This window comes from Mesoplodon densirostris, chromosome 14 (genome assembly GCF_025265405.1).
Source record: "Mesoplodon densirostris isolate mMesDen1 chromosome 14, mMesDen1 primary haplotype, whole genome shotgun sequence".
NCBI lineage: Eukaryota > Metazoa > Chordata > Mammalia > Artiodactyla > Ziphiidae > Mesoplodon > Mesoplodon densirostris.
In genome coordinates, this window is record NC_082674.1 from 59695224 (window position 1) to 59706966 (window position 11743).

General features: G+C 48.9%; 1 pseudogene; it reads left to right on the forward strand.

The window, feature by feature from the left end:
- Positions 1–8665: 8665 nt before the first annotated feature.
- On the forward strand, positions 8666–9378 carry LOC132502034 (STARD3 N-terminal-like protein; annotated as a pseudogene).
- Positions 9379–11743: the final 2365 nt, after the last annotated feature.

An 11743-nucleotide genomic window follows, 5' to 3' on the forward strand; every position in this document is an offset into this window, starting at 1 on the left:
CCTAACCTTGCAATCGGCCACCTGAGTGGTTTGAGGGTTTTTTTTTTTTTTTAAGTGGGCATTCTCCTTTAACCTCTACTTTTTTCAAGAGAAACAAAGGGCCCTTACCTGGGTTTCCTAGGAGCCTATCTTCTCAGTCCCTGAAGTGGCCAAAAGCAAATCCTGGGGTGTGTAAACTAGGTAAGATTATGATGCTCAAAATAACTAACAGTATCTTGGGGCTTGATAATGGATTTTGTGGGCTTTCTTCTTGCCTCTCCCCCATCCTTTAAAGAAAAAACTTATTTTTGAAAAGTATATACATACACATGATTCAGGTTTTTATATCATACTGTATTGGCAAGGATACCACTTTCATTGTGCTTTATTCCCCCGAATCTCACTCCTTTCTTTCTTCTTGTTTCCCCAAGTTTCTTTGTCTTTCCCCTTTACCGGCCCTGTGTGTTGAACACCAGAAAGTCAAAGGCTGCAAGGCGATTTCCTACATGTCAATCTATTATTTTTCTATGTTTAACTCTTGGATGCAGTATGTTTAGGTTGCTGGCTACTCCTGATTTTAAAAATCCTTCCTGGCAGAAGACGACCCAAAGACCCCTTTAGGTGAGGTGGATCTTCTCATTCTACACTATCAGGTCTCTGTAGACTGGGATGTTTTGTTTTCAAAAATACCTGGGGATGAGGCCGGGGCTGTGAGGTAAGATATGTGATTTACCATGATTTTTTCATTAGTATTTATTACATAGATGATTTTCTTACCCTGTGTTCTTCTGAAAGAAGAAATAACTGCCTGGCCCTGTTAGAGTCAGCTATCGAATGGCTGAAGAAGTTGAGTATCTTTGTCTTCTCTCAAAATCATAAAATGAGAATTAGTAAAGCACTAGATTCAAAGATTTACCCAGATTTTAAATTTTGATTTCTTATTCTGTCTGGGGGGTGTGGAGGATTGAGAGGGCTTTCTTCATTTTAGCTTTTACCAGAGAACCAAGCTTGCCTTGACCCCTTGTCCTTAGAATTGGTGCTCTGGGAATGTTGCTGTGAACCATCAGCGTTGGGGACCATCTTCCTAACGGTGAACACAGCCTAAACAGGGAGCAGCAGATGAGAGAGTATGAAATTCTGTTTCCAGATGTTTATTTCTTTATGTAAATACGATGCCAATGTAAATCCTGTGTCAAGACATAGAGAATGGTGCTTTTTACTACAGTTAGTACGTGCATTTTGAGAACTACTCATGTTTCTGAGAATCTTTGCTGTGTATATGTAAACTTCTGTATTGTTCAACTGTTAACAAATAATAAATTATTTCATTATTAAAGAAATTTTGGTCTTCCAGATGTTTTGTATCCCAGTTTAGCCTTTCATGGTTTTTCCTTACAGAACTGAGTTAACCAGGTTTCTTTTTCCTTTTGATTTCATGGAAAATTTGCTGGCCAAAAGTTTTCAGCCCTTGGATTCTGTGATGGGAGCTTTGATTGTGTGGCTCTGGTTGAGCGCTTCCCAGCTGCTCTCCTCCCATTTCTCCTGCTCGTGCGCTCGCTCTGTTAACATCCCAGAAAACCTAGCTTTCCATAGGCTTCCCTGCGACCCGTCTGACCACGCAGGCTGCGTTAGGGGCTGCACAGCAAACGAGACTGCCCCGTCTTTCCGGCAGCCTGTGGTCTGGTGGGAAAGAGGGAGATGCAGTCACAGTTTGACGCAATATAGTCGGTGGTGGAATAAAGTCGTACGGAGACGGGCCGTGTGGAATCACAGAGGTGGTGGCATTCGAGTTGGGCCCTGGAGGAAGAGTGGGTGTTGGTTGGAAAGAAGCCTTGCAGGGAAAGAGAACGTTGCACCTGCCAGTGCAACGAGGCAGGTGATGGGGAAGGGAGAGCTCCTGGGACTGGGGCGTGGCTGGGAGCCCGTGGTGTGTGATGGGTGGTGTGGAGACACCACACAGGGAAGGACCTCCTGTGTTGCACAAGTTAGAGAGAGGAGAAAAGTCACCTGATTTCGGAGATTCGTTTTTTTACATATTAACCCCTTGGTTAATTCACATTTATTCATTCATTTGACAAACAGGGATTGAGTGTCTCTATCTTAGAGCTGAAGACAAACCAATGAACAAAACACACAAAATCCCGCCCTCTGGAGCTGCCTTTCTAGTGCAACTGACTGGTGTTCAAGTCCTCGGCCAGGCAAGTTTTCTAAGCCAAGAGCACCATCCTGAAGCACATTCCCTCAGCCGAGCGCTCGTTCAGAGTTAAGAGGAAGGAAAGAGGTGTCTTCCTCTTTCTTGACCAGTGACTTCTTATCGTAAAAACCACCAAAATTTTTGAAAGGTCTTTATGATGCCCTAGACGTAAACTGTGATGGCCTGAGGGTCTTATGAAAAAAAGGATCCTTCTGGTATTTCTGCCTGGGGAATGTAGCCTAGCTCTTCTGCTTTCTCCAAAAAGGAGGGACACATCTGGACCCTCCTAGGACATGTGATGCTAGAACCCATCTCTGTGGTCAGGCTCCAGATTGAACCCACCAAAGACTAAATTGCCAGCAACGTGGAAGAAAGCTACGTTCTGCCCAGCCTCAGGATCCCCGTTTACTGTGGCCGAGGAGAGGAGACTCTGAACCACAGGCAACTACGAAGCCAGCTCTCACATAAAGATAGCCTCCCCTACAAGATGACAAATCTTATTTCCAAGGTTTCCTGACTTTGTTGGTTCACAGCAGCCTGATGAAAAGTGCCCTTTGCAATGCTGTTTGGACCCATGTCTTCATCACGGTCCACTCGCATGTGCTGAGTGCTGAGGGCTCTGCTCGTGCCCTGGGGAACTCTCACGGCCCTGGGGTTGAGGCCCTCATCGTGCCCATGTCACAGGTGAGGAAGCAGAGAGAGAGCTGAGGCATCTTGCCTCAAGTCCACGGAGCCGGTGAGCTCTGACTCCAGAGCCCAACACCCCCTTGCCTCCATTTTTGCACATTGCAACTGCGTCCGATTCTAATCTATTTTCCACGCAGAGCACCTTTTCTTTTTTAAGCCTTCGAATGCAGCTACCTATTTTCCACGGAGGGGTCTTCGGTTCCTGTTAGTGGGGCAGAAACGTGGAAGGCACAAGACAATTGTGGATTGTCATTGCTAAGTCATTTCCCTCCCACCTCCCACCCACTGCCGATCCCAACTCCCCTCGGAGCCTGCCGTGACCCAGCCATTCCTGACCCTGACGCAGGCCCTGTGGCAGCAACCCAGGCTGCTCCTGGGGGAGCACGACCCGTAGAGGAGTTGAAGGCGATCTTCCGCTACCACGTTTTTGGGGCTGAAGACCCCGTGACATCACTGTATTGATTCAACGGGTATTTATTAAATACAGCTCCTACTTAGCCTCCAAGTCCCTGTCATCGAGTGCCCCTTTGTCCACCGCTGAGGTGTCTCTGTGACCTGGACAAAGAGGGACACACCGAGGCTCCCTGCCCAGAGACTCTGGAATAGCAGCCCCTGTTCCCATTGCCCACTAGGCCTTCCTTCCCGTCCGTTTGGGACACTCAGCTTCCAGGGGTCAAGGGCCCCATGGGAAGCACTGTCCAGGCTTGGCACTGCCGGGTGTCAAGTCAGCCCTGCTCCCCCTCTGTCCCGTGGGACTCCTGGGCCGTCCATGTGGAACCCAGATAAGGTGGGTGGGGCTGCTGATTAGGAGTGAATAGGTTGCCCAGAGGCAAAGGAAGCTGCAGGTTGGGAGAGAGGCCGGGAGCCCCTTTCAGGCAGACAGGAGGGCAGGCTCTGCCTGGCTGGAGCTTCTGGGAGCCTCCCTCCTTGTGAGTGAGGGCAGTGTCTCTGGTGAAGACAGGCTCGGGATTTAGTGGGCAGCTGAGGCAAGAGCCAGCGCAGGAGCAAAGGGTATGGCCCCAAAGTCATGACAGAGCTGGTGGCCGAGGGACTCAGGGGCTGGAGAGGCTCACTGAGGCTCTGGGGGAGGAGGGGGCGCCTTTTATACGATGCCCTTGGCCTCACCCGGGGGCAGAGATGAGTGAGGACAGTCAAGGCAGGGAGCTCTGTGTCGGGGATCTGTCTACCTTCAGGGAAACCGTGACCCGGGAGAGAAGACACCTGGAGGGCCGAGGGGACAGAGAAAAGGGAGAAACACACCGGCCCAGCCAACCCTGTTGGCCACACCTGGAGGCGGTCCCCAGCCCTGCACAGGGGCCAGTGGGATGAGAGACCCAACATCCATCTGCTGGAAAGTTCATTTAAACTCCTGCCCGGCCTTGCTGATATTCACATTGCACAGATGGTAGGAGATGATGTTTTCATGAAGCGCTGGAGCTAATTCTGATCAACAAAGACGAGCGGGCTGGCCAAGTGGAAGGAGAGATCCTTAGCGGGAGCGCTGTGTCTCTTAGATATCCGGGAAGGGGGTCCTGGGTGACGGTCAAGCACACACACTCTGCTGGGATGGATCCTCAGGCCAAAGCCAACTCCAGCCTTTCCTCTCTGGGTGACCTGGGGCAAGTGTCGTGGGCTGTATTTACTTCCTGGGTCTCTTTGGGAGAATTAAGGGAGATGAAGTATGGAAAGCCCAGTGCCTGACGGTCAGGAAGCATTTAATGCCTATGAGCAATTATCGTTATTTCACTAGCAAGGAGAGAAGCTGGAGGGGTGTTGGGAACGTAACTTAGATTTTCAGGAAACAAAATTCTGACTTCAGAAAGAAATCAGCCTGGAAGGGAAAATTACATGAGAGGGTAGGGAAGTGTTCAAATATGTCATTCTGACTGTGCTATTTAGACAACACATTGTGGGCAGGAAGTGGTTAAACTGAAAGGAGGAGCAGAGAAATGATGACTCAGGGACTGAAGGTGACAGGGTGGAGGAGGGGCCGTTTTCCAGGTTGTCCCTCACCTTGCTGCTACTCAGAAGGGCAAAGCTACCCCTAAGCCCCTCAGCCCTGCAGGGTAGCTCTCAAAGAGAGAGCAGGCAGTGCAGGGGGTGCTCTGAGAGAGGGCCTTGCTAAAATGCCTATATCTTCAAGGAACTCATCAAAAGAGTGCAGGATGGGCTTCCCTGGTGGCGCAGTGGTTGAGAGTCCGCCTGCCGATGCAGGAGACACGGGCTCGTGCCCCGGTCCGGGAAGATCCCACATGCCACGGAGCTGCTGGGCCCATGAGACATGGCCACTGAGCCTGCGCATCCAGAGCCTGTGCTCCACAATGGGAGAGGCCACAACAGTGTGAGGCCCGCGTAGCGTAAAAAAAAGAGTGCAGGATCCTCAAGTCCCAGCCTTTGCATGTATCTTTCTAACAGCCAATTCAGACCAAGGGTACCTAGAGCTCTAGCCAGACAATCAAGGAAGATGCCACACTTCAAGTGTGAACTCTGAGCAACTACAGGGTTGGTGACATTCTCTGCAACTTTGGAGTTAAAAGCTTGGGTCAAAGTAGTTGCCGGTCAGGTGCAGACTAGCACAGGGCATGGAACAGCATGGGACCTAGAAGAGGCATCAATGGAAACAGATGATCAGGGCAGGACCTGGGTGACACTGCTCTCTCTTCACCATACTTAGATCCTTTAATGTTGGGCAAAACAAACTTTCAGAACTCAGTGCAAGAATCTCATTGCTTTCCCTGAAGAAAGGGTGTGTGTTTCCTCAGGGAAACGGTGAATCATGAAACTGATCATCTTTCTCTTCTTGCTCTGGCTGCCAGGAAGCTCAGAGCCAAAGGCACACCTCACCTTCAGAAATTATGTGAGACCCTGTGATTTGTAGATTGGTGTCCTAAATTCCCCCTAGTCTTTTCTCTGACCTTGATTTTTATTTTAAAAATTTCCTGGGCTTCCCTGGTGGCGCAGTGGTTGAGAGTCCACCTGCCGATGCAGGGGATGCGGGTTCCATGCCCCGGTCCGGGAAGATCCCACGTGCCGCGGAACGGCTGGGCCCATGAGCCATGGCCGCTGAGCCTGCACGTCTGGAGCCTGTGCTCCACAGCGGGAGAGGCCACAACAGTGAGAGGCCCGCGTACTGAAAAAAAAAAAAATTTCCTATTTAGGGAGCTCCCTGGTTGCCTAGTGGTTAGGATTCCGGGCTTTCATTGCTGTGGCCCAGGTTCAATCCCTGGTGGGGGAACTGAGATCCCGCAAGCCACACGGCCAAAAAAAAAAAAAAAATCCTATTTTAATGTATGTAATTTTGGAAGTCATTTCAGGTCCACTCTTGTAGAGAACAAGGAGGATGGACATATAAGAGCACTGCCTGTATATAATGAAAAATGTTCTGGCCTTTTCTTTTGCAAGCAGGGGGAAGTGAGGTTGACTAAGCAAGGGTGAGGTTATGAGGGTCAAGAGTGAGGAGAGGGAAGGTGAGTGTGTTTTCCCTTAAGTAGCGGAAATAAACTTGCCCAAGTATAGAAGGGAGCTGCCTCAGGGCAGAAGGTAACCGCACCTTGTCTAGAGGAACCGGGGCTCCTCCGGGGGTTTCCACAGAGGCAGCGACAGAGTCGATGTGGGTCTGAGTCACTTGTCAGAAGCTGAAGGAACACTGCCCTTTCTTCCCAACTCAAGAAAGTTCCTTGGATTGAAAGTAAATGAGAATAACGTTCTTACAGGACTAGCGTGGAATCTGCTCTAGTGCATATTTTTAAAAAGTAAATCACCTACAAATTTCAGTATTTTATTAACAAATCTCTTGTGGCCACACCAAGATTAAATGAGTGGACGTGGGTCGACCAGCAAGACAGCGACAGGTGGCGTGAACGGAACACTGTCCTCAGCCCTGACCCATTCAACGGGACCCCGGGAACTTGGAGTCAGGTGTGGCTGGCATGTTCTCCACATCTGGGATGACCCCCAGGTAGCAAGCTGGCACCCACACTGCCTGACAGAATCAGGGTCCAAATGTTCTTGACAGGCTGAAGTGAGGGGCGTTTTAAGAGATAGTACAGACTCCAGTACTCGGCCATGAATGCACCTGTCACAGAGGGGCTGTCGCCAGGCAGGTTCGATGCCAAGTCTCCAGAGTGAAGGGGCCACCACAGAGCAAAGGCCCTAGGTTACACGAAGAGGCCCGTAGGGCAATGCAGAGCAAGGAGGGGCCCCGGGATGAGGGCTCAGGGCTCCAGACAGCACTGGGCCCAGCAAAGCTTCCTCCGTGGCTCTGCTGCCCTCACCCCACCCCAGGCTCTCCCCAAACCCCCATCCATGACCCTTTTAAAACAGACATCAGATCTCAGCATTCCTCACTGGCCCAAACCCTCCTGTGGATCTCCATCAAGCTCAGCAGCACGTCTATGTCTCGTCAGTGGTGGGTCCCCACCTGATCTGGCCCTGGCCACCCTGCCCGAGCTCAGGTCCTAGCACCCTCCCCCTCACTCACTCTGCTCCACCCGCCCTGGCCTGTGGGCTGGGCCGCTGCACTCGCTACTCCTGTCTGGAATGCTTTCCCGGCCACCTCCCTCCCCTCAGGTCTCTGCGCAAACATCACCTTATCCACAAGGCCTCCCTGACCCGCTCAGCATAAAATTGCACATCCCCCATCACTTCAATCCACTGTCCCCCTCACCCTGCTTCATTTCTCTTTATGATCTTTTTTTTAAATTTATTTTTGGCTGTGTTGGGTCTTGGTTGCTGCACGCGGGCTTTCTCTAGTTGCGGCGAGCGGGGGCTACTCCTCATTGCGGTGTGCGGGCTTCTCCCTGCGGTGGCTTCTCTTGTTGTGGAGCACGGGCTCTAGGTGCGCAGGCTTCAGTAGTTGTGGCTCGCAGCCTCAGTAGTTGTGGCTCTTGGGCTCTAGAGCACAGGCTCAGTAGTTGTGGTGCACGGGCTTAGTTGCTCCGCAGCATGTGGGATCTTCCCGGACCAGGGCTTGAACCCATGTCCGCTGCATTGGCAGGCGGATTCTTAACCACTGCGCCACCAGGGAAGCGCCATTTCTCTTTATCACCGCAGGACAAATCGTCTTTTTGTCTGTTTGGTATTCAAATGCAGCTGTGCAAGAGCAGAGGCTGAACTCTCCATTGCGGCTCTACCCCAGCACCAAGGCCAGTGTCTGGCATGCAGTGGGCGCTCAGTGACCCACATTTATGGATGGATGGATAGAAGCACGGATGGATGGATGGGTGAGTGAGTAAATGAATAAGAGACAAACTTCTGGCTCAGAGCTGAGGCAGACAATAGTCTCCAATGTCATATGCCCCAAGGACAGATGGTGAGACACAGGGAGTGAGGTTTCTACTGCACATTAGGACTCCATCACCATCAGAGTTGTATGAAGGCAGCATCATGAGGGTCACGGAAAATGCCTGAGCTTTAGAATAATCCAGATGACTTGGTCGAAAACAAAAGAAATCTGAAAGAAAACAATTTGGTTGAGAACAAGGTGAGAGGAAAACAATTCAGCCCGAAGGACAATTTGGTCTAAAAGAATATACTCCACCTTACTTTTCAAACATTGGAATTTTGATGTAGCACGCAAGTGGAGTGCATCCTTTTGTGCCTTTTCAAGTATTTTGCTTAAATTTCAGAATAGTTTTACTCTCTGCTTTAAATTTCTAGTTAATATTTCAGCTATTTCTTTTAATTCTGTTCATTTAAAAAAATTTATTGTGCAGCCTAGGGCGGCCGGCCCGGAACCACCTGATGAGATCTCTTCTCTCTAGGGATGGTGGAGCTGGAGAGAGGCTCCTTTAACCCTCCTGCAGGATGAACCCCCTGCCAGAAGACATGGAGAACGCTCTCATGGGGAGTCAGAGCTCACACGCTTCCCTGTGCGACGTCCATTCCGTCAACCCCACGCAACTCATGGCCAGGATTGGGTCCTATGAAGGAAGGGAAAAGAAAGGCATATCTGACGTCAGGAGGACTTTCTGTTTGTTTGTCACCTTTGACCTCTTATTTGTAACGTTACTGTGGGTAACAGAGTTAAATGTGAATGGAGGTATTGAGAATACGTTAGAGAAAGAGGTGGTGCAGTATGACTACTACTCTTCTTATTTTGATATATTTCTTTTGGCAGTTTTTCGATTTAAAGTGTTAATACTTGCATATGCCGCGTGCAGACTGCACCATGGGTGGGCCATAGCATTGATGACCGCAGTGACCAGTGCCCTTTTACTAGCAAAAGTGATCCTCTCAAAGCTTTTCTGTCGAGGGGCTTTCGGCTACGTGCTGCCCATCATTTCCTTCTTCCTTGCCTGGATCGAGACGAGGTTCCTGGATTTCAAGGTGTAACCACTCCTGATAGCTCAGGATGCCTCGGAGAGGGCGGCGCTGATACCTGGTGGTCTTTCTGATGGTCAGTTTTATTCTCCTCCTGGATCCCAAGCAGGATCTGAAAATGAAGCTGAAGCAAAGCAGGACAGTGAAAAACCACTTTTAGAACTATGAGTAAGGCTTTTGTTAACTGTGAAAAACCTTCACTGAAAGTCACCAGAGGGAAAAAAGGACTGGAACTGGGGGTCTCCTTATTGAAGGTTGACATGGTGACATCCACTGCTGACGTTACTGAACGGCTAATAAAGAATTTATTGATTGTAATACCTCACAGACATGGTACCATCTCCACATACATTTAGTCACCTGCCTGTGGCTGATAAGATAATGTCATGATCCATCCTGTATTCAGTGAGATTGAGTCTGATCTGTCAATGAGTAGTTGCAGAAAGTCTTGTGCTGTGTTCCTGATCAAAGGACTTCTTAATATATTGGAATAACACTTTTTTAGTATGCAAAATATCTTTTTTTTTTTTTTTCCTTCGGTACGCAGGCCTCTCACTGTTGTGGCCTCTCCCGTTGCGGAGCACAGGCTCCAGACGCGCAGGCTCAGCGGCCATGGCTCACGGGCCCAGCTGCTCCGCGGCATGTGGGATCTTCCCGGACCGGGGCACGAACCCGTGTCCCCTGCATCAGCAGGCGGACTCTCAACCACTGCGCCACCAGGGAAGCCCTGTAAAATATCTTTTTATTTATTTTGCAGAATGGAATTTTTTTGTTTCATGTCTCGGATTTCTTTTGTCTTTCCTTTTTAACTCCCTACATTTCCCTTGTGTTTTTTTTAACTCATGCACACATGCACTATCCGTACAATTTTAAAAGGTAATAAAATCCAACATATCAAAATGAAAAAAAATTTATTGTGAAATGTCACTCATACAGATAAAAGTACATAAAACATAAATATGCTGCATAGTAAATTATTATACACACCACCCAGTCAAGAACCAGGACGCTGCCAGCCCCCAGGCGCCCCTAAATGCCCTTCCGGACACAGAACTCTCATAACCCAAAGGGACAGGACAACCCTGCTTTTGCCCTAATCACGTTCTTTCTTGTCTTTATAATTTTGCCTCCTGAGGAGACATCTGTACCCACTGTAGTTTAGTTTTACTTGGTGGTTTTAGACTATTTTATAAATGGGATCACAGCGTACATGTCTGTGTCTGGCTTCTTTCACTCCACAGTATGGCTGTGCGGTTTGTGTGTCGTGTGGTCGCAGTACGTTCCTTTTCATTACTGTATATTGTGCAGTTTGTAACAGCGAAATGTTGGAAATAATCTGAATCTCCAAAAATAGGGAATTGGCCACATAAAGTATGGGAATTTACAAAACAGAAATTACCGCATAATCCTATTTTTGCTAAAAAGGAAAACCGAGGATTTCCTTTTTGAAAAGGAAAAGAGAGTGAAAGAGAAAGAATGAAGGAAAATACATCCATATGAAAGTCTATAGAGAAAGGTCTAGAAAAATATGCCTCATTTGACCTAGGGAGGGTGAGTGGGTGAAGGGTTCTTCAGGATGTTTCTTTATATTTTTTTGGATTGACCTAATTTTCTGGTTTTCCTATAATGAGCACTAGTGCTTTTGTAAAAGAAAGAAAAAAAAACACTAAAAGGAATTTAAACAATGAAAAAAATCATCAAGCAATAACGGGAGGTGTGCGGTGGCCTCAGGGTGAGTGAGAGGAGATGAAAAGCACTAGGTTTCATGTGCACTGTCGGATCTAACTGGACAGACAGTAGTCAGTCCTGGAGGGAAGAGACACCCACACACCACTCAGCAGCCTCATCCTGAGAAGTGCTAAGACATCACAGGGAGGGGCTGCCTGGTGTCCCTAGGAAGGCAGGACCCCAGACCTCTTGTACGAACATGCATAGCACAGACAGCAGCACAGTCACGTGGCCTAGAGGGATCCTGTGGACGGAGACATGGGTGTCTATGACTTGCAGCCTCCCTCCCCTCCATGCTTCAGTGCCACATAAGATCCTGGGGCCTTTCCCCAATCCAGAGCAGGAAATGCCCCCCAAATGACTGAGAGTGACTGTCTTAAAAGCCTGGCTGAATGGGGGCTCAGAGTTAGACATAATTAGCTTTAATTTTGGAAAAAAAATTTTTTAATGATATTTCTCACACATCTCTGAGTTTGTGGAGAGGCTCAGGTGTGTTACAAATCCAGATGTCATCGTGTCACTTCCCTGCCTTCCCATTACCTAAGGTTGAAGAGCCCCTGATTGCACACAGCAGAGGAGGCAGGGGCTTATTCTCCACACTTGCTTCCAGGACAGACAGCACTAATCGATCACGGCACCTTTCTGGCTGTGTCTGAACACAGTCGCAGGATACTATGCAGCACCTCCCATCAGGCAGCTGCATGGGTCTGAGTTGGTACTTGAGATGAAGTCACGTGTTTTCTCTACTTAAGGACCCACAGCCATCCCCCGCATCCGCCACAAACACATTTTACTGCTTTTTTTTTTTTTTTTTTTTTTTGCGGTACGCGGGTC